This window comes from Rana temporaria, chromosome 1 (assembly GCF_905171775.1).
Source record: "Rana temporaria chromosome 1, aRanTem1.1, whole genome shotgun sequence".
Classification (NCBI taxonomy): Eukaryota; Metazoa; Chordata; class Amphibia; order Anura; family Ranidae; genus Rana; species Rana temporaria.
The window spans coordinates 453,201,239-453,209,562 of NC_053489.1; positions in this window are offsets into that span (position 1 = coordinate 453,201,239).

An 8,324-nucleotide genomic window follows, 5' to 3' on the forward strand; every position below is an offset into this window, starting at 1 on the left:
GTTTTTGTTACCAACTTTTAATAAAGTATTTCTTTACGGATTTACACTATTGTGGCCTCCTATGTTTTCTATGTGGTATGGTCACCGTATCCCCTAACACTGGAGTGCAACCAAGATCGTCTGCCTGATTGTCCCTCAAGCTCCGATTCTGCAGAGTTTTATATCTTCATGCTACCTGGGGTCTTCTTTTAATTAAGAGACCACCGGGAATCTGGTAAGCAGATTGAATACTCGTTTGGTGGAGGTCTTTTCTTTTTTGGATTGTCACTTACCAATATGGACATTGCTTTTCATAATCACTGGTGAAAGGATTTTTTCGTTTCCACTAAGGACTTTTTTCTGATTATTTGTTGTTTATTTACATTTCACTATTACTCACGGATGATTCATTTCATCATTTTTTGGACACTTGTTCACATTGTACTACATGTAGCGCATCCTGTTTTTTTCCATATGTTTTCACTGTTTGTATATATCCAGTAAGGTGCAGCTTCACTTTAACACATTTTGATTGTCACTCAGTAATAGTCATTTTTTTCACGCTATACATTAGCGCGGTTGCTTCTCTATTTTTTCCACGCATGTGTGGAAGTACTTGCCTTCCAGCGTCGCACACGTGGCTGCGTCATCATCGCGGCGACGGCGCGACACGTCACCGCGGATGAATTCCGCGCAGATTTTGATCCGATGGTGAGTACAAGCCATCGGATCCAAATCCGGAGGAGGAATCTCCCCTGGAAACGGTCCGGCGGACCGTTTCCAGCGGAGATCCCCTCGTGTGTACGGGGCCTAAGCCCTAAAGGTGGATCTTTTTAAAACAATAGTTGAAGGAGATAGCCAAACACATACTAAAGTGAGATCTCTTATCCATGCACTTACCTTTACTAAAGTATCATTCCTGTATTGACCCTGTTACCAACAATTTGAGCCAGCTTCCTCTTTTATTCAAATGCTCTGACATACCCAACATTATCCCACACATCTGTATGCCATCTGTGGGTGGCTTTTCCAATGTAAGATAAAACCAGACAAAATTCCCAGCTCAACTCGCCAACCAGTCTGCTTACGACCAAATTAACCTATCCAACATTATGCTTTAAAAACAGGGGTTTAGTTATCACACGTTTGCAAACGCATGCATAAGCTGCAAGGCCTCTTCGTGGCACACTGTATCAATTGCAGTCCTAACTTTCTAAATTCATGAGGGTCTCCACAATGGAAGCACATGCATTCTAATGGATAGATGAGGATAGGTGGGCCTGAAGGTAGCCGCTCTTCCTTTAAAAGGCACATTGGACACATAGCACAATGGCAGTAAAGGTTCCCAATGTGTCCCCTGACAAAATTTACATCAGTAACCAAGATATGCCCCCTACCCCCACCTATAACTGGCCTTCACAGCATTGAGCACATGAAAGGGCAAATGCATGTGTAGCATCCTCCTAGGTAGGTATCATTGTGGGTCTTTCTCCTTACCAGGAAGGCTGCCAGGTCAATTTAGAAGGCTCTTTGCTTAACAGGGAACAGGGATCCATTGATAGTGTTTGCTCATGGTGTTCAGGTGCTACTCATGCTGTCTGAATGTTTAAAGATCAGGGACATCTACACACAGCAATCCCTACGGGGCAGTGCTACACATGAAAGACAAAACCAGAGAAAATTCCCAGCTCTACTCGCCAACCAGTCTGCTTACCAACCAAATTAACCTGTCCAACAGTATGCATTAAAAACAGGGGTTTAGTTAACACACATTTGCAAAAGCATGCGTAAGCTGCAAGGCCTCTTCACAGCACCCTGTATCACTTGCAGTCCTAACCTACATGTATGAGGGTCTCCACAATAGAAGCAGATGCATTCTAATGGACAGATAAGGGGCAGGTGGGCCTAGAGGTAGCCTGTTCCTCCTTAACCCCCCTGATGGTAATCCTGAGTGTGGTTAAATTACAGTACCATTAGCGGTAACCCCCGAGCCACACTCGGGATTGCATTGCAGAATCCTGGTGCAGGTTGCTTACAGTGTTTGCGGGCTGTGTCCTCCTCCCGATGCTCTGTGTGCCAGGCTCCGTTCCCTGTGAGTGTCACTACGCATGGGGGCGGAGCCCGGCGGCAATCTTACAGATTACATTACTGTATCAAATCATTTCACATCCCTTTTGTCCCTAGTGCTTTGTCCAGTGCCCTGCATGCAGTTTTATATTATATATACTTTTCTTTCTGCCTGGAAACTTGAGATTGTCCATGGCAACCAAAAAGTGTCCCTTTTACGTCAAAAGTGGTTTTAGACCAGCTAGAAAACAGCGATAGTAAATTAGAACAGAATTGAGCGATAGTGAATCGTGGGGAAATTAATTTTATTATTTTTTTTATAATTATTTATAGTTATTTATTTCTTTATCGTGTGTGTGTGTGTGTGTGTGTGTGTGTGTGTGTGTATATATATATATATATATATATATATATATATATATAATATAAATCACGGGACACAGAGCAGCCAGTAAGTAATTACTATGTGGATTATATGCCACCTATAGGTGAATGGACACTAGTACACCCAAAGACAGGAAGTCCCCCTCTATATAACCCCTCCCATACAGGAAGTATGGTTGATGAAGTGCTATGCTAAGAAGAAGCCCCATTACGGAAATCCTTAAGCAGGATCAAGGGGCTATGCAGTCGGATCCATTCAAGATGGCAAAGAGCAATGGCCAAAATGGCTGGTACCCGAGCCTCGAGGAAGAGAAAGCGATGTCACCCCAGTATGCAAGGAGGACCTGGTCTTTGAAGGTCTGTCGTGACATGACCCGCGTTATGGGTGAAGATTGGGTCTGGCTGTGTTTTCCAGTAGTATCCTGTGGTAGGAATGGTAAGTCAAATAGGATCCTAAGGAAAACATACGGCTCACTTATGGCTTCTGAGTAAACAATGCTTTTTTTTTTTTTTAACTACTAGAGGGTGTAATTGTAACATACCTGGTGTTCAACATTACCATGCTTCCTCTGCTGTGTGCTCAGTTTCTGGCAGCGCTCCTGTGGAACAGCGTGCCCCCCTTACTCCACTCTTTCATGGCTGCCGAAAGGGCTTGGGGATCGCCGCCTCTGAAATGCGACAATCCGCATGGTTCCCTGGTGTTACAGCCCCTCTCCCCCTGAGCGTCCCATTTGCAGGACCATTCGTTTGTGTTCCAATAGCTCTGTTTAAAAAAGCTATCCAAGGACGCAGGGCTTGGCACGGCCGGCGCGCACGTATCAACGAACGTTCACGTAATACACGGCACAGGCGCAAGGCTTACTGCCTGTAAAGTTTTTTTACTCTGGAAAGAGTCTGGTGGCTGACGGAGAGACACAGAGCATACAAGGGCATGTAAGCACTGTATGGGTGTTGATTACAGGCATTTTTAAAGGCACGTCTACTCAGCATCAGGCTGAGCAGTGATAGCAGCATATATGCAATTGCTGAATTATAGCTCGGCAGTAGAATCACATTGTAAGTACCTCTGCCTTTCGTGCTTAGCACTATGTCTTTCTGGAAGGAGAAGTGGGATAAATACAGAGGGGAGTAGCGCAAGGGTGCCACGGTCGGGGTCTGAGGATCCTAGTCACACTTCCACAGTTCCATCCTCCCCTGAAAGACCAGAAGCAACTGGCTAGTCTGAGTCATTCAAGCTCTCAGCTATAGTAACCACTTCCAATATTTCAGCCTCTGCATATGTCACCAAGGACTATTTGGCTTCAGCATTAGCTGGCTTGGAAGGAAAAATAGCCGATATGTTCGCGTCTTCCTCCCAGTCCAGAAAAAAAAGTCCCCTTCTCCTCTGCCTGAACTTCCAGTGTTGAAACAGAAATGGCCAGATGATATTAAAATCCCATTGGGATACCGGGAAGAAGGGCAGGCAGATGACTCCTCCTCTGAGGATTCAGTCTCAGAAGAGCCCTTCTCAGCCTCGTAATCTCAGAATTTGCTAGTTCAATCCTTTACGGAATTGGTCCATTCTGGATACAAGTTGCCCCCAGCACAGGTAGCTGAGACCCCCCTTTCCTCTTTGGGTTCTTTAAGGCCTCCACAGGGTCCACATGCATTTCCTGCACACCCATTGCTGGAGCGGCAGATATATGCTGACTGGGATCACCCAGATAGGTATTTTCTTTATCCAAGAACATTTACTCTTCTTTATCCTATGGAGAAAAAGTTCACTAAGAATTGGAGTTTGCCAGCAGTAGACACTGCTATCTCTTATGTGCATACGAGTCTAACTTGTCCAGTGGACAATGTCCAGGTTTTTAAGGATCCAGCTGATAAAAAGCTGGAATGTTTGCTCAAAGCCTTGTTTACTGTAGCGGGTGCAGCAGCACAGCCTGCAGTAGCAGGGATAGGCATTTGTCAATCCCTAAAAGACCAGGTGCTCAAGGGGAAGAGGCCCATGAGTTAGCTGAGCTACCTAGTGTGAGGTTGGTGGTTCAATTGGACCCGGGCTTTTAGGACTTCTGGATGTATGGAGCTCTCTGATTCATCGGGAAGTCAAGACACACACAGCAATATGGTGAATCAAAGACTAGACTTTATTTTTCGTGCGCCCTGTACCTAATCAAAACATACAGGAAACGGAATTCCCTTAGCTCAGCCAATCGTATTTAAGTAATTAGGTTATACAAGCAATACAGTACTTCACAATTATACAATGTGTGTAAAACATAGTCTATTTTCTGTGTGACCAACTAAACCTTGTTTCTACCGCGCCTTATCTATGTTATTGTTCTCTGCTCAGTACATAATAAAATTTTGCAAGGTTGTTCCTGGCTTCTGTGTAATTACTCCTAACAGTTCTGGGTTAAAGGATACATCTCATACAAGCATTGATATTATGGGGGAACTCTAGCAAGCCTTACAATGCATTGATAGTATGGGGGAACTCTAGCTAGCCTTACACCTAGGGCCTTATGTTTTGTGGTTGACGCTCTTAAAGATTGTATTCATCAGGTGTCACGCCTTGCTCTCTTATCAGTGCATATACGTAGAATTCTCTGGTTGAAGCATTGGTCAACTGAATTGCCATGCAAAAAGCTATTGGCAGATTTTCCCTTTCATGGGGAACGGTTGTTCGGAGATGATTTGGATAAATATGTCCAAACAATTTCAGTTGGTAAGAGTGCCCTTTTACCAGTTAAAAGAAGGAGTAAACATCCTTTATTTTAAACGTTCTTCCCTGGTATCAGCTGGCAGTCGCGATGGCCTCCGCCGTCAGGTTTAAGAAGTAAGCCTCAAGGCCAAGCACAAGGGCAGAAGCCTGCAAAGCAGAGTCCTAAGGCCTCCTTATGAAGGGGTGCCCCCGCTCGCTCGAGTGGGGGGAAAGCTTCTGCAGTTTTCAGGGGCTTGGCAGGAAAAGATCCAAGACAGATGGATCATCTCCACTGTATTTCAAGGGTACAAACTAGAGTTTCCACCTTTTCGTTTTCTAAGGTCAAACGTTCCCAAGGACCCACTCAAAAGGTGGTCTTTGTTCCTGGCACTAGACCGATTGACGTCTCAGGGTGTAATCATAGAGATTCCCCCAGAAGAGCAGGGCATGGGGTTTTATTCAAATCTCTTCACAGTGCCAAAACCGAATAGAGATGTCAGACCCATTTTAGATCAAGGATCTAAATCATTTCGTAACCATCCACTCTCTTCGCATGGAGTCAATCCGGTCAGTCGTGTCCACCCTGCAGGGAGGAGAATTTCTAGCATCAATAGACATCAAAGATGCATATCTGCATGTGCCAATTTGTCCCGCTCACCAGAAGTTTCTGCGTTTTCGCTGTAGAAAACTTTCAGTTTGTGGCCGTGCCCTTCGGGTTAGCCCCTGCGTCCCCGGTGTTAACAAAAGTTCTGGCCCCGGTACTAGCAAGACTAAGGGTCCAGGGTATAGCAATAATGGCATACCTAGACGACCTGCTGCTGATCAGTCAGTTGCACGGCTAGACCAGAGTGTGTACAACACAGTCAAGTACTTGGATCACCTTGGATCAACAATGGATGTCAGCCTCTTGGGCTGGGGAGCGGTTCTGGAGGAGACCACTGTCTAGGGGAAGTGGTCAGAGTCCGAAAAAGCTTTGCCCATCAACATTCTAGAGATTCGTGCGGTGCGTTTGGCCCTAATAGCCTGGACTTTCAGATTACAAGGTTGTCCCATCAGGATACAATCCGACAATGTCACAGCAGCAGTAGTAACTACCCTGATTAATGCAAGGAAGCCGGTTTCCAGGATCATTTATTAAAGGGTCTGGAGGTCCTATGTTTCCTGGTGTGAAACCAAAGGATGGCATCCTCAGAAATATGTCATAGGAAGAATTCTTGCCTTCCTACAGTTGGGGGTAGAAATTAAAGTAGCTTAAATGCAATCAAGGGTCAGATTTCGGCCTGGTCAGTGTTTTTTCAAAAGCTTGATTCACATTCTTTGATCCGGGCCTTTATACAAAGGATATTGAAGGTGACGGCTCAGATACGGCAAACTGATGCTTTGTTTGTGCTGCCAGAAGGGCCGGCAGTGTCAAAATCTACTATTTTAAAGTGGATTTGTTGGGTTATAATTCAGGCTTTTGAATACAGAATGGTTCCGCCTTTTCAAGTTAGAGCGCACTGTACCAGAGCAGTGAGTGCTTCATGGGCGGCGTATCGCCAAGCCTCTACAACTCAGATTTGCAAGGCTGCAACTTGGTCGTCAGTCCATACATTACTAAATGTTATCTCTTGGATGTCAGACAGCAAGAGGATACCGCCTTTGGGCACAATGTGCTGCAGGCAGCAGTATAGTTCCTCCATGTCTGATGATGGCCTGCTTTTATTTGTGTCTCCCTCCCCTTAGAGACATTGCTTTGGGACATCCCACATAGTAATTACTATGACTGCTCTGTGTCCCGTGATGTACGATAAAGAAAATAGGATTTTTATAACCGCTTAGCTGTAAAATCCTTTTCTTGGCGTACATCAAGGGACACAGAGGTCCCTCCCTTCTTATTGGGGAGATCTTTATATATATATATATATATATATATATATATATATATATATAGCTTTGCTACAAAAACTGAGGTACTTCCTGTATGGGAGGGGTTATATAGAGGCATACTTCCTGTCTTTGGGTGTGCCAGTGTCCATTCACCTATAGGTGGCGTATAACCCACATAGTAATTACTATGGCTGCTCTGTGTCCCGTGATGTACTGCAAGAAAAGGATTTTACAGGTCAGCCGTTATAAAAATCCTAGTATAATTTGGTGTTTTAAACTTTATCATACTTGGGATGTCTACTAGACTCTTGTTTGGACAAATTTAAGTGTGTTATTACTAAGAATTGCAGGCCTACAATATAAAACGCCAAATTTCGATGCAAAACAATGTACCGCTTTGAGATTAAAAAATCTGACACAAGTATACTGCCAGGGTGGCTACAGGCACATTCTGCAATGTGCTGGGTGTCCAATGACGACAAAGGTGTCCTCTGACCAAAGTTACACCAGTAACAAAGAGATGGCCCCTGCCCCCACCTATAACTGGCCTTCACAGCAAAGAGCACATGCATTCTAATGGATAGATAAGGGGCAGATGAGGCTGGAGATAACCCAATCTTCCTTAAAGGCACGGAGACACATTGGACACCCAGTCCATAGCACAATGGCCTCAAAGGTGTCCAGTGTGTCTCCTGACCAAATTTACACCAGTAATAAAGAGATGGCTCCAGCCCCCACCTATAACTGGCCTTCACAGCAAGGAGCACATGGAATGGTAAATGCATGAAAGAAAAAATCAGAGAAAATTCTCAGCTCAACTCGCCAACCAAATTAACCTGTCCAACAGTATGTGTTAAAAACAGGGGTTTAGTTAGCTTCCCCCTTTGGCTATCCATTAGAATGCATGGCTTTCATTGTGGAGACCCTCATAAATGTAAAAAGTTAGGACTGCAAGTGATGCAGGGTGCCGTGAAGAGGCCTTGCAGCTTACGCATGCATTTGCAAATGTGTGCTAACTAAACCCCTGTTTTTATTGCACACTGTTGGACAGGTTAATTTGGTTGGTAAGAAGACTGGTTGGTGAGTTGAGCTGGGAATTTTCTCTGGCTTTGTCTTTCATGCGTTTGCCTTTCCATGTGCTCCAGATCAAAATTAAACTTTTTGACCTAAAAGCGCTATGTGTGGCAGAAAACGAATACTACACATTACCCTGAACACACCATCCCCACTGTGAAACGTGGTGGTGGTATCATGTTGTGGGAATGCTTTTCTTTGGCAGGGACAGGGAAGCTAGTCAGAGTTGATGGATGGAGCCAAATACAGTGCAATCTTAGAAGAA